A 24,789-nucleotide genomic window follows, 5' to 3' on the forward strand; every position below is an offset into this window, starting at 1 on the left:
TTATTGTAGGCCGCCTATTTACCAGACATCCTTTACTTTTGTTTTTCTGTTTCTCTTAAGCAATACCATTTACCAACATGGGTGAGTTTACATCAGCTCCTCAGAAATAAACGGGAAGTTATGGCTGTAACTTGAAACTGAATTCACTCTCCTATAAAGAAAGAAAAGCAAATGGCTGTTTTGTTCTTGAGGAGCCGAGCTCTCCAGCAGCCATGCAAACGTTTGCCCTGCCAGTTCCTTGCAAATTGGCAGGACTTGTCTTGGCCTCTCATTCTGAAGGTGCCCTGTCTTTGGACTTGGCAAGGCTATCATTTGGAGAAGTGCAGCCTTGGCTGCCGACTTTGCTTAGGGCCTGGGAAGCCCTTGGCTGGCTTCTACCACCTCTGCCCTCCTGTGTTTGAGACCTTCACCAAGACTAGGCACTGTTTTCTGGAGAGGGCTACCTACCCCTGTTTTGTAGGTCACAACATTTTCTGAGTCAGTTTATTTTTCAAGGAAATGAAGTTATTCTTTGGCTCCCATGACCCCATACAGATTACACCTTTTCCATATATCTAACTCATCTCCAGTGGATACCAGGTGTTAAAGTTGTGAGATGCCTATAGCACTTTTCAAAATCAAAATCATTCCTAGTGGGAGTATATACTTCAAATTGAATGTGTACCAAAATACTGTTTTCAATGGGAATATATACTTCAAATTGTATGTGTGTCAAAAGGATGTGTGTCAAGGATGACATTTTTATATCTATATGTTATCTTTTATTTTCATAGATGAATAGTGCACTCAGTTTTGAGCTTGTATTCTTCTTTATGAGGTATTTATGATGGAAAAAATTCTAGCTAGAGAACACACCAATAATATTAGCTCTCCTAGGTGGATGGAACAGGAAGCTCATGATTTTGAGCCTAGCCTGGGCCACAGATGACGCTAGGTTTCAAAAAACAAAACAAAACAAAAAAACCTAGTTCAAAGACACAGTGCTTACTAGTGTGTATATGGCCATGGCTTGATGCTTAGCACTGCAAGGCGAACAGCAAACACATAACTACTCATATCCTTCTAATACAACAAACACCCTGCATTTTCCAAATACCATGCATTTATACTTTGAAAAGACTTAGATTTTTAAAAATGTCAATTGATGGAAAATAGATAAGCATCATTGAAGACTTCAAAATTTAATGGCAAGCAATTTCTTGAGCTGAACATCCAGGAGCTTAGAATTCTGACACTTGTTCCTACAAAGACAGTTGTGTGAACAGATGTGTTTTGGAGTCACACTGCAAGTAAAGAAGCAAGTTTCATAGGTAGGAATGAGGAGTCGGCCAGAGAGATGGAGTAGGGTGCTTTTGAAGAGTTTGGAGCCCTCTTCCCCCCCTGACTGGCAGTGTTAGAAGCTTGTTTAGACTGGTTTTGGCATGGTTGCTGGGTTCCATGGGGATTGCTGGTCTCCAATCTGCCCTTTACATAGCTAAAGCCCCTTACATAGCAGTTACCGGCATAAGGATACCCCTGCCTTGCTCTGAAGGGGCTTCTGGGTCTGGAGAACAGGTCCCTTCACGTATGAAATGGTTAATGTGGAGATTGGGGCTGCTGGGTCAAGAGCACAGATTAGGAAGTGGGTGGAATCTTTTACAAGGTCCTTGAACAGGACCTCTCTCATTCGTTCTGTTCCAGCCCTGACTTTCATCACTAAGAAGACCAGAACTTTCCCCAACTCACTCTAAAGCCAAGAGAGCTTTGCTAGAAACTTACTTGCAAAGGTTTGTTTTCAAAGATTCCTCTGCACTTAGCAGCTAAAAAGAAACAATAGGCCCTGTACGTGTGCCTCCTCCAACACCAAGGCCTTATGCTAGAAACGTTTGTTCTTTTATCCTGCATTTCTAAACAAATGCCTGACATGAGGAAGGACAAGGTAAAGCTACATCCATCAAGCACAATGAAAGACTGAAAGGCAGAGGGTGGAAAGAGGCTGACTGCGAGCAGACCCTGAACTCAACACTTACGTAATTATGGTATTTATTGCCCTTACCTTATTCAATCATCTTTGCAACTATAAGGGGAAAAGAAGTTCTCTTTTATATGGGAAAGAAATTGAAAGTCGGGGAGGTTGAGACTGGAGAGCACAGAATCACCATTTTGTTTGACTTAGGTGCACTTTGGGGAGATACTTTTGGGTGTGTAACTTTCCTGAGCCTCTTTCATGGATGTTGGAAGTTGGACACTTAATTTCCAAGCCTCACTGTGGCTATAGATGGCTTTGGGACCACATCTTGTACCAAGACAGGAGAAGAAAGGTAGTGTTGTGGTCTCTGAAAGACTCTCCTTGTAAAGAGGCAGGCGGTGGATGTTTGTGGCGCCTGTGGGCCAACTACTCAGCACTCTCCTGGTAGAGGGAGGTGCCTGCAGACATCACAGCAAGTATGTGCAGTGGTTTTCCAATAAAGTTTTATTTACAAAGGACAGTCAGTGAGCCAGGTTTGTTTGCTGGCCAGTTTCCTGACCCCTGGCTTAGAGAGCAAGCAGGGTATTACTGAATAAAGTGTCTAGCTTCATCATGTCTGTCCGTCTGTCATGCCGATCAGGTTGAGTGCATAGTAAAAGATGTCCCATTTGAAAGCTAAGTGGTTTCAAGAATACAAAGTCCATTCTTTTACCCTCCTGATTGAAAACATTCCCTTGCCTTATAGGCTCCTCATCATATGCAAATGTCTCAATTCAAGCCTGTTGCCCCATGGAAAGTCCTCACTTGTTTCTCGGAATGTTCTCTGTGTGGCTCGACTGTGAACTGCTCCTTCAGGCTCAGGAGTCTGCATATGTGGTCACTAGATGGTGATACTGTTTGGGGAGGCCTGGAAACCTTTAAGGCTATGAGACTGAGCAGGAAGAACGGAGGCACTTGGGAGGGACCATTGGGGTTTAGACTCTGCGTCTGTCCACAGCTGTTGGTTTCCTGTCTCCTGGCATAATGTGACCAGCTGCCTCACACCACTGCCACAGCTCGGAGGCTGCTAATGCAGCCATGCCTTTGTAAACCATCAATGAACACTTATGCCAGATATTCTGTATTAGAGATAAAGGAAGTTACTAATACAATGGGCCACTGTGAGTGGTTATAAATTGATTTATGTGCTTATTTATTTGAGGATTATTTTAGCCATTCAGGGCCCAGACAGTGAGTTTTGCTGTCTATGTATCATAAAGCTCTGGAATATTCAATAAATAGTAGTAAAGTTAGTGAATAATTCCATGGGTGCCTGGGAATAGAATCTTTAAGAAATTGAGAATTATACATGTAACGCACATTGACAGACAATAAACTGAAAAGAAAACAAGACCCTGTGGAGAAACAGAATTAAGATCAGGAAGAAGGCCACTGCAAGGCTATATGCGCTGGGCGTGTGTCAGCTAGGGGCTGCTTGGGCTGAGCAGGAGATGGGACAAGGGATCACCATTCCTACTGTAATGAAGTGGCCATCAGCAATGCAGCAAGCAGAGAACTGGAGCCTTGCATGGCCTTTCCTTCTCCACCTTGAGGGAAAGAATCAAGAAGGACCAGGTGATCGTGAGTTCACAGTGGAGGAGAAGCTAAGCTGTGTGATGTTGACATGGCAACAGCGCTGCTGACTTGCTTCCCATCCTGATGTCCAGTGTGTCCCTGTGGAGCATCCACCATAAGCACCAACGTCACAGTGAGGTGCCTGCGGAGGCAGAGAAACGGAACAGTTGAGTTTCACAGACCTTTTAAGGCCTTTCGCTTGCAAAGCTGGGGATGGGGTTCACAACTGTGTATTTGAAATTATGTTTTTATTCTTAATAATTAGACTCGAAATTGTATGCATTGTAAGCTTTACAGTGGGTCAGGACTGAGAATTCTTGCTTATTCACGGCAATGGTGTATGCTTAGGTTGGAGTCAAAGCAATTTGAGCAGCTCAGTATTTAGATTATTTTCCTTGCTAAAAGCAGAGAAGGGAGTGAGGGGGAATGAAATTGTCTACTATTATTATAGACAGATCCATTTCCACTGCTAACATTTCAATATGTGTAATTCTATTTAGCTCCAGTCCACAGTTTTGTTAGCTGTATTTACTAGAGATGAGAGTTACATGGTAGGATGCAGGGTATTACTTCAAAGCTTAGGCTTCAACAAATTGTGCTAACAATTCTGGAATTTTCTTTATCAAAAGGATGTACACACACACACACACACACATCAATGTACATGTGTATGTGTGTGTGTGTGTGTGTGTGCATGTGTGTGTACATGCTGTAGGTTTTCTTTAAAAGGTAGGCATTAAATTAAGTAGTAAGAGAAACAATGTGCTTGTTCTACACTTATTTATGACCGGGGCTCTGAGGTATTAATGGCTTACTTCACAGATGCTGTATAGGTTGTGGAATAGCCAGGAACGATAGCTGCCTCAAGTTCTGCATGTGCTGATATATGGAGGCATAATGGAGCCTTTGGCTCCCAAACAATGGAATCACTTGAGATTTAGAAAGGCTAGACTCCTGAGCTCCAACCTCATAGATAATTATTTAATTAATCTAAATTGTTGCGTGAGCTTCAGGATTTTCCAAATCTGTGACAGAAGCTGAGACTCGCTGCTTTAGCTCTAGAATGAACATGGCTAGGAAATTATATTTAATTTAGGCCTGGGAACCACCTTCACGTAGATTAGCAAGGGCACGTGTTACGTCTGTAGGCTCTAATTCACCACACAAAAGTGCTCCCATTTCTCTGAGCTCTTTGAAGGCTGTAGTCAGGACTCTCCGATGGTTTATTACTTCTAGATGTTTGTACCTTTAGAATGCTTCATCAGATTAACCACCTGCCATTGTCTTCCTTGAATACTTTACATGGAAGATTCTGGAATGTCAGCCACAGCAACAGCTTGGGATCCTTTTGCAAGTGATACCCATCTTTGGGGGCGTACCTGATGTTCTTCTTTCCTCATACGTAGTGTCCTGTACCTTTTCTATTTTGAAAACACTGAAGTACTCCTGGGAGGTAGTAGGGAGGCCCCAGTGTCTTCTCCATTTGAAGATTGTTGAAAGAGACACATTTGAAAATTTCTGTTTTGCAGTGTCTGCAGATTGGGTATTCACTGACACCTTGGTTTCTCTGCCTCTTCTATATCCCAAGGACACTCACAGATTCTTTTTCCATCTAGAATATTTCTCTGACTATCAAGAGTGCATCAGAATTTCTGTGGCTTGTTAAATATTTGTGGACTAATAAAAGGTAAATAAACATGATATATATTTGTCTCTGCACATCCCGCTTCTCTTCTGTAGTCCAGGGTCTTCCCTGCTGACTTTGAAGGTCAGGAAGTGGCCCATTTAAACACAAATACCTGCCATGCACAGAAGTCTGTGTGAGAAAATATATTGTCCTTGGGAAGAGAAAATATTGATTTGAGTTTATAACTTTGCTACTTTTTCAGGTTTAGTGTATAGTAGTTCTATTTTACACCTTTGGAAAAATTGGGATTTGACAAATACTATTAAAAGCACAGTTCGTGTTCTCACAGGAATTATAAATCGAAGAGATAGGACAAATAAAAATATATTTTGGAATTAAACAAGATGGAAACACAAAAGCATTTTTTTTTCCTGTCCCAAGAACCTAACAGGGTTAGCATTCCTGACGATAGTGGCTGGGGACGCAGATGGCTGGGGTGACATCTGGAAAGCTGGTGAAACTGCTGGGCAAAGTAGCTCCTTTGTTCAGTCCCCAAGTGAGGCAACTGTGTCACAAGACTCCAAGTGAGACTTGGAGCCAGCAGGGATTATTGTTTGTTTTTTCGAGACAGGGTTTTCTCTGTGTGACAAAGTCTTGGCTGACCTGTACTCACTCTGTAAACTAGGCTGGTCTTGAACTCAGAGATCCACCTGCTTCTGCCACCCAGCAGGGATTATTCTTACGCAACTGCATTGGTTCTTGGTGAAGGAGCATGGCCCTTCTGGTTTCTCTATAAACATTTTTTTCTTCCTTGCCCTCTGCAGGGCTATCTTTTGGAATCAGTTTGTCATATTGGTAAGTGCCAGACGGGTCAGTGTCAGAATTATAGTGCAGCTCAGCCTTATAACGTCCTTGCTCCTCACATGAAAAATAGCTGCCGTCACCACCACCACCACCTTCATCATCCTCCTACTCCTCCTCGTCGTCATCATCATCATCATCATCATTATTTACAGTTTCAGTTGGAAACTGATATACCCCACCTTGATCTCTTTCAATTCATAGCCTCTTATTTCATTAATTGTTGCCCTCACACACATTCCTAAATATATAAATACCCGCTGCTCAGTCTGTATATTCTCTTCCCTGGAGAGCACTGTTTTTCCCTCTCTGAGAATTCTTTACATGTAATTCTTTGTGTAGGGCTAAGGCCTCTTGGGACTTCCCACTCTCCATGTCTCATCTGCTCCTTGGTCAGCTCATGCTTAGGTAATCGTGATGGTGAGGCAATATAGTTATAGCTTCTGACATACCCAGGAGACGCAGTCTCACAGCAGACTCCCCCATTCCTCTGCCTGTTACAATCTTTCTGCCCTTCTTCTGCAGTGATCTAAGAGCCCTAGGTGCCGTGTGTTGTAGATGTGTCCATTGGGACTGGGATCCACAGCTCTGCAGCTTGATTGGCTGTTACTTTCTGCAATGGTCTCTTTGTCATTGATGAAGGTGAAGACTGCATTTGCCAGGCTGGACCCTGCAGAAGAATCCTGTTGGTATTTTGTAACCTGAGGAATTTTAATGTTTCCCTCTGTTGGAACATTTGGAAAGAGTTATTTGGAAACAGATTTTGATTTTTAATCAGTTTTGACTCCAGGTCTGGAAATTCCAAATGAAGGGATTTGAGAGTTAATTCAGGCAAACTCTTTTTGGCCCTGAGGTTTCAGGAGCTACACCTGTTTACTAGTTTAGGCAGAGGCGGTCTTATACTCTTGACAAAGAAACTGATTTGAACTGAGAGATTTCTGAGGACAAAGTCCTGGGTCCTCCCCATCTGATATATCCAGAATTAAAAGTCACCCAGATAGAGCCTCCCTTTCCTCGATTCAAACTTAAGAACTATCTTTCTCTTCCTTGAAGTCATGTGTGAACAGCCAGCCCTTTTCACAGGCTTCCCTGGTTCTCTTCGTGAACAAGGGGAGTGATGGCCATGTGCTGACCCACAGCTTCTCCCAACAGGATCTGTGTTGGGTGCTACTGCAAACTAACAACATTCTCTGGTGCGTACCTGAAAATAAACCACCATCCAATTTTAAGGTACTACTTAAAGTGGACTTCTTGGTTTTTTGTTTGTTTGGTTTTTTTTAGATTTATTTACTTATTTATTCTTATGTATACAGTGTTGTACCTGCAGGCCAGAAGAAGGCATCAGATCACATTATAGATGGTTGTGAACCACCATGTGGTTCCTGGGAATTGAACTCAGGACCTCTGGAAGAGCAGTCAGTGCTCTTAAATCTCTGAGCCATCTCTCTAGCCCCAAGTGGACTTCTTTTTGAAGTGAGGGGAATATAGAGTTAGCCCAGAGTTAACCTTTTCTTTGTGTGTGAGGAATTTCAAGTTCAGCTACTCTTCCTTTTTCCTTGTCCGTGACATTGCCTGTGACCATGAGCTGAGAGTGCGCATGAGACACTGGCCTTGCAGACCTCCTTTCCTCCAGCCTATAGAAGAATACCTGTTTCTACCAGGGGAGCCGCTTTGCAAGTTTGTTATTTATTTTATTCTAAAATATGAGTGACATTGAATTAAGAGAGCTGAAAATGAAGAGAATTCATGACAATGTGTCATGAGAGACTGCTTAGAGCACCACTCTTCCAGTTCTATGATTTTCTGCACAGATGCTGTTGAATGTCCAGGGTTATGTGGCAGACTTGAGCTTAGGCCAAATACTGAAGAAATGTGAGTGAACAGCTTCTGAGCTAATTTAGTAAATGAGGACACATTGTAGAAGGGAATAATCACCACATTAACGTAATTTTAATTTGCACCCTCTTCCTTTGTCCCGCCCTTCATCACTGACTAATGCATTGTTTGCTTTTAAAATCTGGAGAGCAATTTCACTCATTAGATAGCTTGTTTAATTTAACGCTACCGGGAGCATTGCTCCTATTTAATATGACAGGTAACAATGAAGTAGATAGTTTCAGTGGGAGCAACAGCACACACTCTTGTGGTTACTGCTGTACGGGAGTTTTTATGGCTGGTTTGTGGATGAAACTGAATTTCAAAGAACTCAACCACTAGCCTAAGGTTCACAGAGGCATGCAAATGAATCATTCTACTGAGTTCCTCAGTCTGACGCATCACCTTGATTAGAGACTTTGAAAGCTATACGAGAACATCACCCCTTGTTCACGTCTTCTGCATCTTTGTCACGTCCATAGCGTCTCTTGCGTTACTGATGTTTCTGTGACAAGTTCCTTACTTGTTGTCCTAGTCAGTGACTGATCGCTGTGAAGAGAGGCCATGACCACAGCCACTCTTATAAAGAAACACATTTAGCTGGGGCTTGTTAATGTGTCAGGGTTTTCGTTCATGATCCTCATGACAGAGAGCATGGTGGCTGAAAGTTCTGCATCCAGGTCTAAAGACAGCAGGAAGAGAGAGACACTGGGCCTGGCTTGGGCTTTTGAAACCCCAAAGCCCACACAGTGACACACTTCCTCCAAACAAGGTCTCACCTCCTAATCCCTGTCAAATAGCACCAGTCCCCAATGAGCAAGCACTCAAATACATGAGCCTGTGGGGGCCACTGCTATTCAAACCATCACACTAGTCAATGTTTTGACACACACACTCTCTTCATTTTGATTTGCTCTTTTTCATCCTTAGGTCATAGAAGAAGTTTTTGGCTCAGGTACAACTGGAATCTCCTGGAGTGCTTAAAACCTCGCACAAAACAACAACAAAACCATTGCTGCCCAGGCAGCGAGGCAAATGCAAGCTGCTATTGAGCCTGTAGTTACGGAAGCTTGCTGGCACAAACCTTGTCTACATGGCAGCATTTAAAAGTGGAAGATAAAGATGCTGATTGAAAACCTCAGGCTCTAGTAGTTTAATTTCTAAGTTATAGTGACTCTTTGAGGAAAGGGAAAATAATTTATACTATGTCTTTCAGAATAACCCTATTCAAATCAGTTAATACCACTTAGCTGCCTATGTCATATAGAAATCCCCAAGACACACATACAAAGACACAAAAGGGTACACAGCCATACATTTACATGCATATGGTCAATATATCATCTATCTATCAACCAATCTACCTATCTATCTATCATCTATCTATCAGATGTATGTTTAGAAGGCTTGATCCCCAGCTAGTGGTACTATTTTAAATTCTGGTGGAAGTCTGGAAAGTAGCATCCAATTGTAGGACTCTGGGGCATGCCCTTGGGTACACACCTTGCCTGTATCACTTTTTGACTCTCTCCCTCTGCCTCCAGTCTGGCAGAAGGTGAACAGTTTCTCTGCCACATCCCTCTACTATGATATGCTGTCTCTCTACAGTCCTAGAAAATTGCAACAAACCTACCATGGACTGAACCCTGTAGTAATAACTTTGGGTTATTAAAAAACACAGTTATGTTCAGGAGAGCCAGCGCTGTTACACAGAGCAACCCTATCTTGAAAAAAACAAAAACAAAACAAAACAAAACAACAAGCAAGCAAACAAACAAAAAAACCCCAAAACAACACCGTTATTTTATGCAAATGTTTTTGTTTTAATCCCATATTGGGATATGGGATTGTCCACGGCCACTAACTATGATTGTCTTGTGCTCTAGGAGAGGTGTGATTTTTGTCAGCTGTTTTGTCAGATAGCTTAATTCTTGGGATTCTGGAGAAGGTATAAATGTGAGAGCCCAGAGAGAGCCCGTGGTGGCTGCTGTCTCCCCTGCTGTATTTAGTGGTTTACTGGTTTGCTGAATCTCTGTTTGGAGATATTCTCACCACAAAGATTGGACTTGTCCCTAGGAACCCAATGCCCCTGCTCAGCAGGAAGCAGTCTAAAGAGGTCTACACCTCCTATCCCTGTAAGCTTCCTTCTTTGCTATGTAGAGCTGTGGGGTTGGAAGGTTTTAGTGTGGAATAAGGGTTAGAAGGGTGCTAGATATAAGAACCTATTTTAAAAAGGATGACTATAGAACCTTCTGAAATTTTAAGCTAAAATACATTTTTCTATTTTAATCTCTTTGTCTCAGATATTGTCGCAGCAAGAAAAATATGTGTACATATATGTCAGTGTTCCCTGGACATAGGTCTAAAAGTGCCTAGTTAACAATCAGTAAGTAATTTTTAGGAATGCTGAGTTAATTTAACATTTAAAAAAGTCAATGGAATTTACTGCAGTAACTCAATAAAGGAGAATCATTATTTCATTAGATGTAGAAAAGTTTTGGGAAAAAATTTACTATCTACTTATGATAAACTGTCTGCTTCTACTTCCTAGGTCGTGGTGTACTTCCTAGGTCCAAGCTTGTAACTCTTCCATCACTTCTTTTTTCCTTCATTCGCTCTGTTTTAAAAGGCCTGTTGTTGCCACTCTGCATCCTTTGGTGATTTCTGGCAGATGGGGTTGGACCTCAGTGATTTCTGATTGCAGTTCAGGATCTTGGTGATTGCACATCCACTTACTTTGTAGCTTGGAAATCAACAACTTCTTCCTCCTCCTCCTCCTCTTCTCCTCCTCCTCTTCTTCTTCTCCTCCTTCTTCTTCTAGTTCTTCTTCTTCTTCTTCTTCATTTTTTTGAGACAGGGTTCCTCTGTCCTGGCTGTCCTGGAACTTGGAGATCTGCCTGCTGATTGCCTCCTGAGTGCTGGGACTAAAAATGCATGCCACTACTGCCTGTCTAGCATACAAAACTTTTATCATTGTTCTGTCTGTTTTCCCAATCCCTGTATTTTCCCTCCTGAAGTCTTGCCAACATTTCCCCCACAATGACCTGTAACTCCAAGTCCAAATGTTTTCTTTTGGCCTCCATGGCACTGCACTCACATGCACACACACCTGCATGTGTGTACATGCACATGTGCACACACACAATGTTTTTAAAATTTGTATTATTTGTCTTTTTATTGCTGGATTATAAGTTTCTTATTGATTCTGGACCGAGTTTCCTTTGGCTGGAGGATCTCTTCTCTGAAATGATTTGTATTTTATATGATTTGTATTTCAAATTTCTGTGAGGTTTGAGAATATCCGTATATATATGTACACACACACACACACACACACACACATATAATGAGATAGCTTAGTTATGCTATTTTCAGCATGCCACAGTTGTGACCATGACACCTCTGAGGAAGTCAGATATGGACTTTCTTATTGTAGTATTATGTGGTACTGAGAATTTTGAGTTTTAGAGCATTTTTAAGTAGTTATGTTCAAGAATGTATTTTATTTTGAAATAGTCTTTTCCCTCCCTGTGGGCTCCCTTTCCACCTTCCCAATACAGTCTTTGATGCACAAATGTTTTAATTCTGAATAACATCCAATTTTCCTTTTTTTTTTTTTGTACTTTTGACATCACAGCTAAGTCATTATTACTTCACTAAAGGGCCCAAAAATTTACTGTGTTATTTCCTCTAGGAGTTTCACAGCTGTTACACTCAAGCAAATAAGTCTATCCGTAGTAAATTCTAATGTGAATTCTGCACTAGAGAACTACATTTTTTTGCATATGGGAATCAGAATTTTAATGTCACATTTATTGGAAATACAGTTCTACCCCCTTTAAATTGTCTTGGCACCCTTATGAGCAATCACGTGATCAGAAGTAAGAAGTTTTGCCTTTGGACTCTCAGTCCCACATTGATGCTTTTTATATCCCATCACAGGTGCCAATGACACACTATCTTGAGTACTGTAGTTTTTCTTAATATTGGAAACTAGGACATGGCAACCAGCTGGGTTGTTTTCCAAGGCTGTCATGGCTATTCTTGATCCCCTGTATTTCCATATGAGTTCTAAGATCAGATCATTGTTTTATTTAAAGGGGTAATTTAGATTTTAATAGGCTTTATGATAAATCTGTGGACCAATTTCAGGAACACTTCCCTCCTAATATCAAGCAATGAAATGTGAGCATGGGGTGTTTCTGTGTTTGTTTGATCCTTTCCCTTCTTTCTATAGTGTTTAAGGTTTTTTTTTCCTCTAAGTGTCTTACAAATTTTTGGTTAAATTTGGTCCTATGTGTTTAATTTTATTTCTTTTGGGACCATTTTCATTATTTCCTTAATTTATTAAAGTAATTTAAAAATATTGTATTTTTTTTATCAAATATATGTGTCTGAGAGTGGGCCTATGCACATGAGCATAGTGTTGGAGTAAATTAGAGGTGTTGGACACCCCGGTGCTGAAGTTATAGGGGCTTGTGATGCACCTAATGGTAGCTCAGGTCCTCTGCAGGAGAGCTGCATACTCTTAAACAATGACCCATGTCTCCAGCCCTGGGACTTTTCATTGTAGTGTCTTGTTTTGTTTTGTTTTGTTTTTTCAAGACAAGGTTTCTCTTTGTAGCCTTGGCTGTCCTGGATTCAATTTGTTGCTGGCCTTTTGTTTTTTAATTTTAATTTGTTAGTAGCACTGGCTGTCAAACCCTGGGCCTTGTGTATGAGAGGCAACTATGCTACCAGTTATATCCCTAGCCAAGGTAGTATAACTAATGGACACACACACACATATGTATAATATATATAAATTGAATCCTTCCTACTTTCATAACTTCAGAATAAAATTACATCATTACCTTTTCTTCTATTGAAGGACATACAGTTAGTTCTCCTACTCTGGCATATTCTGGGTAATTCTACTATAAAACACTTCAAACCTAATTTTCAGTGAGTACCAATACTTATCCTGCATTGTGTTCCTCTGAGTATAACTTCTTGACCATTCTGTGAATACATATGTAACTTCAGCACACCTTAAGAGTAGCCTAGGTGATTATTTGGTTTCTCTGCTTAGGCTGTGTCAACAATAAGAGTTAATTCATAGTAACTTTTATGTATTAGAAAGGGATGAGTATGTATGGAGGCAGTGGGGCAAACCTTTGCAGAGTGTTTTCCTTGGGTCTCATGTTGTAAAATCTGAGTTTTAAAGGGAAGAATAATGTGTGTGTGTGGGGGGGGGAAGATAATATGTGGTTTAAACAACCACATTCAATAGATTTTATTTTTCTAAAATAAACTACAGAAAATAAATTTAGTCTTGTGGGATGGCTCAGCAAATAAAGTTGCTCGCTGCTGCGCTTAACAACACGAGTTCAGTTCTTCGAGTCCTTATGGGAGGAGAGAAGCAACTTCCTCAAATTATCCTCTGACCCTCACACATGTGTCATGACATGGAGGGGAGGGATAGAAGAAGAAGAAGAAGGAGAAGGAGAAGGAGGAGAAGGAGAAGGAGAAGGAGAAGAAGAAGAAGAAGAAGAAGAAGAAGAAGAAGAAGAAGAAGAAGAAGAAGAAGAAGAAGAAAGAACGACAAAATTTCAAAGAAATATTCCCCTCCCAGGGAAAGAAGGACTGATTTAGTTGACAATGGCACAACGGCAGTCCTGGTGGTTAAAACAGCACCTGCCCAGATGCTCTTTCCTCCCTGCCTGGCTCCAGAAGCAGCCCTCTCTCTGTGTAGCCAAGTCTCACCTGAACGCTAATCTGATGCAACCATACATGCCCTGTGAAAGTGGCTAAAAGACAAACAGTTTCTCTTAGTTGTAAAAACATGTTTGCAGAAGTAACTGGCAGACTTTTGTCACCCACCTTATATTTCCTAGTTTATCAGAGCCAGAAGAAAGAATATAAAGAAAGAAAACAGATGGCAACTAAAAATTAGAGATGAGGTTTACTACTGCTTAAGAATCCCAAATGGAACTGTGGTGGTCGGGATGAGAATGGCTCTTATAGGAACATGTACTTCAATACTTGCTCCCACATTTGTGGAACTGTTCAGGAAGGACTGGGAGGTGTGGCCTTGTGGGAGGAGGTGTGCTACTGAGGGTGGGCTTTGAGGTATCAAAACACTCCCGCCATTCCTAGTGTCCTCTCTGCTTCCTGTTTGTGCATCAAGACATGACCTTTCAATTCCTTCTGCTGTCTTTGCTCTGCCACTGTGCATTCTAGTTCCCTGAAACTGTGAACCCAATTAAATGTTTTCTTTGATAAGCTGCCTTAGTCATAGTGTTTTGTCACAGCAATAGAAAGGAAACTAAGACAGAAATCTGAAAATGTTTGGAGAAACTTGGATAGGCTGGCCAGGCTCTTTTACATGGAAAAGGAAAGAAAAAAAAAAAACCTCACATGAAAATATGTTAGAACTTTAACTAAAAATAGATAAAACCATACATTTCAACATTGGCAGTAGTTTGGGCCTTAATGAGAAATAAAAAGGAAGCCAAATCTGAAGAAAAATGTAAAGCATATTTAAAGTTTGAGTAATTTATTTTGTGGGTACTTCATGGAACATTTTGATTTGCTATTTTTGGGTACAGATGACGACATATAAAGTTATTCCTTTTAAAAGTCAACATAGCTAGGCAAGCCCAAAGTTTGTCTCCTGGGTATGGAGGGAATTATTTTTATTAACATAAATGTTACTGTGTTTTTGTCTGTTTGGTATGTCTTTTCGTAAGACTTCCTTTGTTTATTGTAGTATCTATGTTCATAACTTTGCCCGCACATATTTACTCCATAATTTTGCTGCCTCCTGATTTCCAAACAGCTTCTCTGGGCTCTGTATTTCTCTGAGACTTGGGAAGACTCCTGCTTTTAAATTCTGCTTTAGGACCATGGCTTCCACGCCTCTGCCATTGTCACCGCTTCAGAGCCTGTTCTTTGTGATAACTCCCCTCTTTATTTCCCACTGTCATCTACTAGAGCCTTGCTGCTTCTCTGTCAGTCACTGTGAAAGCTCTCAATAGCAGCAACAGTTACACACTCTCTTTCAACTTTTTGACTGTGGATTTTGTTGAACCCATGATAGATCCTCTAGTGGACACTCTGGAGAGTAAGTTTTCCTACTGGAGGTTGTTAGGGTGGTCTCCAGAGGTCACACGATCATTCTGATTCTATCCTGTCAGAACCATCCCCCTCCCCATATGATGCTGAGTTTACTTCTTTCTTTATCTGTCTGATCCTTCAGTCTCAAGAGCTATTATGCTTTTGTTTCTTGTCCATCATTTATCTCTTTTCCCTTCAAGATGGAGTTACACAAGATGCGTTTGATCGAGTTGTCCACTTGGACTGAGACTTGTAACAAGCCTGAGACTAAAGCACCCTTTCATTTTGTTAAACCAGCAGTCAGCCTAAGAGCATCTGTTCTACTAGCTGGTGACACGGTGAGGAAACAGCAATGAACTTTGTCACATGCACCTGAGTAGGTTTGCGGAAATGTTTGGAGGCAGGAACACAGACTTAGAAAGTTTTCAGGAATGAGCCAAACACCAATTCCCCAGACGTTCCCCATCAGTAGTGATGGACCTGGATCTTCTTCTTGCCTGTAGAGAATTAGCAATCCCATAGTTTGGTCTTCTAGAAGCACAGCACAAAGTTCTTTGTGCTCCTCATAAATTGGAAGTGTCCATATTTTGAATAGTTTTTTTTTTAATTGCATAAGCCTTCATGCTCTACACTACCACCATCTGAAGAAGGAGTGATAAAAAACAACCTTAGGAGGTGGATTTTAGTTCTCTTTTAAGAATTCATTTTGAAAAAGTCAAAATTGGGAAGACAAAAAGATCTAAAGCGATCCATCAGAATGCATCTGATACCACTGGAGACACGTGGCCGGAAGCACACCCCACTCTGACAGCCACTGGAGACACATAGCCGGAAACACGCCCCACAGAAGCTTCTGCCACACTGGCCTTACTTATTCATTGTTGGTTACATTTGAGATTTTTGACATACCTTAGGGCTGCCTAGGAAAACACAAGTGACAAAATGGTGCTGGAGTGCTTTGCTAACTTCAGGAAGAGTTTTGGGAAATAGAGCTGGATGTTCAAAACATATATATTTTATCTCAAAGTTTAGAAACAATTTCACTGTTAGTTTGTAGTTTGATTTTTTCCCCTCCCTCTCTGACAATAGAAGACTCCAGGAGAAAACCAACTGGTAAAGTTGGTTTGAGAATTTTCTTATTTATTCTAGCTTTAGGCACTGGCTACCATTTTCTTATGAAAGTTTCCAAGTAGAAGCCTGGCAGAAAATGAATAACATTTGAATTGAAGCCCTTGATAAGGGGACTGTTTATAGACTCCAGGAGGGGGGCAGCTAGAAGAGACAAATGGAGGATAAAGTAAGTAGTGAGGTGCCAGCAGTGGTTGGAGAGCCCTACTGTCTCTAGACCTCCAGGACCCATCTGAACTTCAGGCCAGAGCTGCAGAAGAGGGTGTTCTCAGGAGGAGCTGCAATTCCAGGTAGGAAGACACTCAGATAACAAGGATCTCACATAGCACATCCGCCTGGCCACATGGGGAATAATTGGTCCAAACACTCCCTGCTTTGCTTTCTCTGCCTGGTCTTCTCCAGTATGGAGCCTGAGTGCTGCATTTCCCAGTATCCCCCTTGGCTGCACCAGACAAGAGCATGGACGGGAAGTTATGGGGAGAAGCCAGGTGTGTTTCTGTCCCTCTGTCATTCCACATGCCAGTGGCTGCTAAACAGTATCAGTGTTCTGGCTTCTGACTGGCAACCTGCTTCTGGGCTCTGGCCTGCCACCATTTTCAATCCTAATCCCTCTGTTGCTGAGCTCTGTTCTGGCCTTCTGCCCCAGCAGCTTAGCTCTTCTGTCACCTTTTAAACCTGTTCACACCTTTATTCTCACTTTAATGATAAGAAGTACTATCTTTTTCCCCCCTGTTTGATCTAGGCAGGTGCTTCATATTTTAAATCACTGCTTTGAATGGTACCGTCTTTTTTTTTTTTTTAAACCACCATATCATCTATATAACCAGTGTCTTTCTCACATGTCTGGCATTTGCTGGTGTAGACTTTTTGTCTGCCAACCTTGCTGTACTCTTCTGAATCTTAAAAGCTTTATCAACTGATATGCTTGCTGATTATCTTGTGTTCTCATAGTAATCATTTCTGGAACAACATTTGCACTTCTGTTCCCTTTGGTTTGTCTGTGGGGAAGTACTTCACCTTCTGTCCAAAGCAGTGAGGACAGCGGCAATTTTTTAATTCGTAATTTTAACTGAAATAAACGATGTCCAGCATCTCTCAATCTATTTGACTTTATTTCATGGTGTGTGAGTGTGTGTGTGTGTGTGTGTGTGTGTGTGTGTGTGTGTGTGTGTGTGTGTGTTTATGGATGTGTGTATATGTTTAGTGCTTGAGTTCAGGTGTGTGCATGCCATAACAACCATGTGGAGGATCAGAGGACCTTGAGGTTAGTCTTCGCTTCCCACCATGTCTGCGGCAGGATTTTGTTTGTGTACCACTGTGTACACAAGGGAAGGGATTGTCTCCTCTTCCCACCTCACCTTCCAAACACTGAGCACAGGGATTACAGATGCTTGCTGCTGCTCTTGTGCCTGCCATGTTTCCTGCAGTTTTATAGACACAAATACTCAAATTCCTCATTCCTCTGTTTCTGTGCTTCTAATAAAAAATTAGCAATGGGCCCTCCTCACTCCTATTTTATGGTTATAATCACATACTTTTCCTTCTTTAATGATGTTTGTTGCACAGATTTCCGAGTGCCAAAAGTTTCCTGTGTTATTAGGTTAAGATCAGTTTATTTGTGCTGTTTTTTTTCCTTTTGTCACTGTCTTTATTGCATTGGGTAGAAGTCTTAAAAATATATTTATCTCCCTCTTTCATCCATTCATCTATCTATCTATCTATCTATCTATCTATCTATCTATCTATCTATTATATGTCTGTCTGTCTGTCTACCTACCTATCTATCTATATCTATCTACCACTTACATATCTATTCTCCATCATGCATATAAATAGCCTCAGGTCAAATCCATGATCCTAAGTGGGAAGGCTGTTTATCCTGCATTTCCATTCCATCCCATGAAGTTATGCTTTAGTTTTCGCCAGCTCATTTTCTCACACAGCGCTCCTATCTTCATTGCTTCCCTTCTTCCTCTTCCTCTGCATTTGCACTATTGCTCTTCGTTCAATCCCCTTCATCACTCATTTTCTCAGTATTGAAGATTTTATTCTTATGCTTCAAAAATTACCATTTTGTCACTAAGTCTAAGTTTCCATATGGCCTAAAATTGTTGACAAATTTTCGCCTCAGTAATTTTTAGCATCACATTTTATTACTATTATTTGAGGATTTCATGCACTCATGCATACAGTGTGTCTTGTTCATATTCACTCTCAGCTCTTGCCTCTAAGTCCTTCCAGACCCGCCCCACCCCCAAACCTCCCACTTCTTCTCCTCCTGTCCTCTTTCTTTTCAGTGGCCTACTGATTGCAATTTGTGCTGTGTATATGCTCAGGGGTGTAGGGCCACCCGACTGCAGCAAGACTAACCTCCCAAGGGTGTTTCAGTTTGTTTTTCTGTTTCTTTGATAAACATCGTGGCCAAAAGCAACTGGGGTGGAGGGGAGGAGGCAAGAACTCAACACAGGATCTCGAAACAGAAACCATGGAAGAACACTCCTTACTTACCGCTCCTGAGTTACTCATCTCCTTTTCTTTTATATCCCAGGCCCTCTTGCCCACAGTGTGTTGGGTCCTCTTATAAAAACTAGCAACTGAGAAGATGCCCCACAGACAAGCATATAGGTCAGTCGGATGGAAGCAATTCTTCAGCTGAAGTTCTTCCTTCCTGGGTGTGTCACGTAGACAAGTGGACAAGGAAGATTAGTACAGCAAGGGTCCACATTCTTACAAAACGGAATTCCCTGTCCTCCAGAAGACCAATTGTCAATAACTCCTGGGCTACACAGTCGATTATGAGTGTTCTGTAATCTAAGATGCATGTATGTGTTGGGTATCAAATTATGAGTTGGGGTATTTTAATGTTTTGTTATGACTAATTTACTTGGCTCCGAGAGATGTGTTGAAATAGTCAATTACAATAGTTGACAAGAAACATTCATTTTTAATTTTATTTCTCATAACTTTTATTTTAGATTCTTTAAGTATGTATTCTTAGAACCTATATTCTTAGGCATGCACGTTCATCATTTTTATATATATGACACTTTTCATTTTTCTAGACTGTATTGTTGCCACTTATCTTGTAGGCCTTGATTTCCATTTTGTTCGATATTCACATTTATACTCAGGCCTCTGTTTAATCCATTTTCTGGTTTATCAATCTTGCTAGCATGCAGGAACTCTCCTGTGTTTATTTGAAAGTTGGTCTTTTACCTACTAGCCCATCTGGTACTGATTTTCATACATGATATGATATCTGGATTCAATTTTATTTTTCTTCTCTATAGATCAAAACATCTGTGGTTTTCCCTACTGACCCAGATGTCAGCTCATTTTCCAGGTGCAAATGGGTGGCACCTGTTCTAGGATCCCTGTTTGCCCGTCTTGGCTCCACATACTCTGATCTCATTCACTTATTTCATATGGTTCTTTCTATTATGTTCAGCAAAATTGCTGAGTATTCTTTAGAAATTTGACTCTTCGCTCTGCTTTAAAATTTTTTTTAGAAAAGTAAATGTGAAGCTATAGAAAACTGTGTTGAAACTTTTCTCACCATCTTTTTAAATTCTGTGAACTAACAACTTGAAAATCTGGAGTCTTTTATAAACATGGGCACTCTTCCTATTCACTAGGGTCCTCATTTAAAAAATGCTTTTATTTTGATTTGTGTGTATGTGTCTGTGTGTATACACGAACATGTGTGCAGGTGCCCATAGAGGCCAGAAAAGGGAGCTGCATCCTTTGCAGCTGGAGTTACAAGAGATTGTGAGCTGTCCAGAATGGGTGTTGAGAACAGAATCCTGGTCCCCTGCAAGAGCATGCATGTCACCACAGAGCCATCTCAGAAGCCATCTCTGTTAGCGTCTTCTTCAATATTAACTCATAAACACAGCAGATTTTCCATTTGGGTACTAAATGGATGCCCTCGCCACCACTACCCGCTGGCTCTTCATCACTTCATCAGACTCAGGAATAAAGGCTGCCCCACAGAAAGTACCGCTGATCTCCTTATTGCCGGGGACCAGAGGCAAAAGGCACTGCTATGTTTGTATAGGCTTTGTTTGCAAATATTCATGTGATGGGTGCTTTGTGCTTATGTGGCTCTTGAGATAGTAAGACCTTTAAGAGGGGGACCTTGTGGAAGGCAAGTAGAGTATTAGTGCATCCCTCTTGTGGCTGCTGACTTCAGGCTGAATTGGTTCCTGCAAGGATGGGTTTTTTTTTCTGGTGCAAAGCTTGACTTTCTGAGCTAAGGACTAACTTACTGTCTTTTTTATTATAGAGTTGCCAGAAGCCACTGCCAGCATCACTCCCTTGGACCTCTAGATCTGTGAGTTTAAGAATCCTCGCCCCCTCCTTTTTAAAAATAACACATCCTGCCTCAGTTATTCTTATACAGTGACAAAAACATACTAAGGCAGGTATTACATCCAAGTTAATACAACTCTCTACCGCATCCACTATGTCCTAGCAGTTATGGTTTCAGCGTGATTATAAAGGCATAAGAGAAAAGTATGTTTGGAAACCCAGGAAAGCAGAAACTCTAAAGAGAATATACCTCATTTCTTTCTAGCATCACAGGTCCTGTGGTGGAGAATGGAAGCAGGGTGGGTACCCTCCTCTGTTCTTCCTACTCTTTTAGGCAGGAAGGAATGCTCTGCTACATGGTGCAGAGCATCACTGAGCCCCCATCTGGTTTTTGCCCATGCAGTTTCATCAGTCTCACAGTTAAGACTCCTGCTAAATGCTGGCTTTAGATACGTTGTTCTGCTTTTCAGCATCACTGAGCTTTTCTGAGACTCTGACCTTCAAAGGTATTTGAGTTGGAAGGTTGAGGCTAGCTCAACACCCATGCTAATGGAAACACCCAATGTTACCAGTTTTCACATGAGATGAATTTATGCCTTTTGGCCACATAAATAAAACCACAGAGCCAACGAATACTGAGCGTTGAAATTGGAATTTTTGTACAAGTTTAAATATGATCCATATTTTCCTATTTCATGACTATGTTTCCCCCTTTTAATGAGAGTGTCACAAAACCCATGAAAACTCTAGAGACAGGAGAAGAGGAGGAAGAGGAGGGAGAGGGGATGGGGAAGGGGAGGGGGAGGAAGAGGGAGAGGAGGAGGAGGAGGAAGAGCAGGAGGAGGAGGAGGAGGAGGAGGAGGAGGAGGAGGAGGAAGAGATGTTTGTCAGGAGCACATATGATGCTGAGGAGAGTTCAGATGTCATCTGTGATCTTATTTCTGTCTTTCATATCTGTCCCCAAAGCGTAACAGTTCAAATAAGTACCTTTTACTGATTAGGTATTTTGTTTGTGAGCAAGTCCTGAGTTGGTAAATCCTCTAAATCCAGTCAAGCTGGTTGTCACTTCAACAGATTCAGGGTCACCAGGGACACATGGCTTTGTCTGTGGGGGTTTCTAGAGAGGAATAAGTGAAGGAGAAGGTACCTGAGTCACCATGACATAGGCCTCGAGCTGAAGAGAACAACAAAAAGAAGGCTGGATGAGCACCAGTACTCACGTCCCTGTGTTCCTGACTGCAGATGCCATGTGCCCAGCCACCACAACTTCCAACCAGGGCACTTCTGTCCCTCTGAACCGTGGGCCCACATAAACCCTTCTCTCCTCAGCTGCTTTGTCATACCCATTTCCATAGTGACAGAAATGTAACTAGAGCAACCCTTGTTCTTTACAGTTAATTGGTATCATGGTACCTGTGGTTGTTTGCATGACTCATGTCACTGAACACTTGCTCTCTAGTTGGTGCAGATGTTTGGAAAAGTTACAGAACCGTTAGGAGGTAGAGACTTGTTGGAGGAAATATTTCACTGGGGATGGCTTGGAGAGTTCCCACTTCATTTTCTGTTCTCTCTCCTCCTCCTTCGCCTCTCTCTCTTCTTTCTTGCCAGTTTCCTTCACCGCCATGCCTGCCCATCATGATGGGCTTTCCCCTCTGGAGCTGTAAGATAAAATAAAGTCCTCTGAGCTGCTCTTGGTCCTAGTGTTTCATTACAGCAACATAACAGTGACAGATGCAGTAAGTATCTCAATTTCAAGCTGGTATTTCCAACGTAGCCCACTGTTGACTGTTAATTTGTACAGATATGACAGTGTTCTACACACTAAAGATTGAGGCAAGCAAGGTTCAAAACAGAAAAGAAAAAGAAAAACAAAATCCCATGCTTTTAGGGACCAATGCTTAACTTTTACTCTCATACAGTTTAGTCTTGTATCAATATATACCTTATAATATAAGGTTTAAGAACTTTGAGTCAGGAGATTGACAACATTACTTCATCTTGAATGAATATTTACAATTTTGACGTCATTGGCTTTCTAATACAGCACATGTAAGCTATAATAACATTGACTTTACAGGGTTCCTGGAATGGTTATATGACTTGCCTAGCACAAAAAGAATATTTTTTAAAAAGTTGGCTACTGTAAATTATTGTTTTTATGAATCACACCAAAAATCTAAAGTTTTCTACTGATCAAACATCTTCTAGAAAAATGTTTTCCAAATCAAATAATAAGATACACTAACAAGGTACTTATATGCTGAACTCAGTAAATGAGAGAAAAGCTATCCTAAACTTACTTTGCTGAAGAAGGTCTTGGAAGGGAATAAAAAAACAATAAACTATGCGTTCTCTTGACCTCATAGATAACTGGGGCCACATCATGTTGTGACATGACTGTTTACCCTGTGTTGAGAATGGAGTCAGAAGCATGGGAGTAAACAGTCATGGTGAACATTTTCTACCCTAATCAATTAGGGATGGTAAAAAATAAAATGGTGGGACTAGAGAGATGGCCCAGTTGTTACGAGTGCTTTCTGTTATTGCAGAGCACTTCAGTTCATTTCCACATTGGAAATCTCACAAGTGCCTGTAACTCCAGCTTCAGGAAACCCAACACAGTCTTCTGTTCTCTGCAGGCATCGTGCACCCACAGCATACCGTCACACAGGTGCACTCACGTAAATAATATTTTTATTGAAGCTGAGACTTTTGGTCCTTCAGGAATTTCAGCTATCTAGACCTGTTGCACAAAGGGAGTGGGGGGAGTGTACCTGCCCTGTGTGTTCACTCAATAGTGTGAGATGTGGTTTTTTTCTTCAGAATGTATTGCCTGAGGGAATTGAGGGTGCTCCCACACACATGAGCATCCTGGGATGCAGTAGAAAGACAAGATGGGAGAAGCCAGTGGTGGCAATGCGTCTTCTCTTCTACAGCCATGATCCAGTCAGAAGCAAGCATAGCCCAGGTGTTCACAGTCACTTGCCTTTTGCATTGGAAGCTGGTTTCCTGGTCTGCAGGGATCATTTGATGATGCCTAACAGAATGTCTTGTTTCTAAGCAACCGATACTTGGCCCTTCTGAACATTGTTGTTCTGCCAAGCCTTGGTACCAGTCAATCCCCAGCTCGATGGATCAAGTCAGGTTAGCAGTATATACCAGTGATCAGAAGGCTGAGACAGGAGGATTGTGGACCATGCCAGTGCTCAGAAGGCTGAGGCAAGAGAATTGTGGTCCATGCTAGTGCTCAGAAGGCTGAGGTAGGAGAATTGTGGTCCATGCTAGTGCTCAGAAGGCTGAGGCAGGAGAATTGTGGTCCATGCTAGTGCTCAGAAGGCTGAGGCAGGAAGATAAAGAGCTTGAGACAAGATTTTGCCTCAAGAAACAAAAAGGCAAATGACTAACCAGAACTCCCCAAATCCCAAGACAACAACAAAAATTCCTAGTTACTTAAAGTTATAAGAAATTTAATTTTATGATCATCGGTCATGAATTTACACAGGTTTGGCCAGATGTTCAGCTATTTGTGAGGTTTTGGGTATCCCTGCTACCTGATAGAACAGGTCTTGGCACAATGGGTATTCTCTTTCTCACATGTAGTGTCACACTGGTCTGGCTGTGATCTCTACTGAAGTACAGGTGGACTGAAAATGTGTTTTAATTAAAATATAGTTATTTCAAGTCCCCTTTTCCTTTCTTCCCTCTAACATTTCCCATGTCTCACCTACTTCCTCTCAAGCTGATGAATTATTTTTCTTTGACTATTATTGTTATACATACATACGTGCACATACATAACTATAACCTGCTGAGTCTGTTTACTGTAGCCATGTGTATAGTTTCAGGGATGACCACTGGATATTGGATAGCTCATCCCTGGGACAGACTAGTTCTCTCTCTCTCTCTCTCTCTCTCTCTCTCTCTCTCTCTCTCTCTCTCTCTCACACACACACACACACACACACACACACACACACACACATCATTCATTAGTTGCTTGAAGTATTTTGTCTAGGAATGGGGCTCTGTGAAAATAACTTCCTCTGTGTTATCATGTCTATTGGTATAATCATTGTACAAGACTTGTTTGGGCAGGCATATTGCTGAGGCATCATGGGTAAAGCTACCCTGTTGTCTCTAGGATACACATTCTCACAGCAGACTTCCTGACACTCTGACTTTTACAGTATTTCTACTCCTTCTTCTGCAACGTTCCCAGAGCTTTGGGTGCAAGCATTGCATTGTAGGTGTATCCCTTGGGGCTGGCCACCCCATAATCAATTGATTTCTGATTTGTGAGAAGTGATGGAGCAACATGGAGAAAACC

General features: G+C 41.5%; 1 long non-coding RNA gene across 1 annotated transcript; it reads right to left on the minus strand.

The window, feature by feature from the left end:
- Positions 1 to 2,444: 2,444 nt before the first annotated feature.
- On the minus strand, positions 2,445 to 21,782 carry LOC311604660. The gene is made up of 3 exons (XR_014781606.1): positions 21,683 to 21,782; positions 21,450 to 21,579; positions 2,445 to 3,704 (listed from the first exon to the last, which is right to left on the minus strand). It is a non-coding gene; the product is annotated as an uncharacterized lncRNA (long non-coding RNA).
- Positions 21,783 to 24,789: the final 3,007 nt, after the last annotated feature.

Source organism: Acomys minous (assembly GCF_964271855.1).
Source record: "Acomys minous genome assembly, chromosome: 9".
NCBI lineage: Eukaryota > Metazoa > Chordata > Mammalia > Rodentia > Muridae > Acomys > Acomys minous.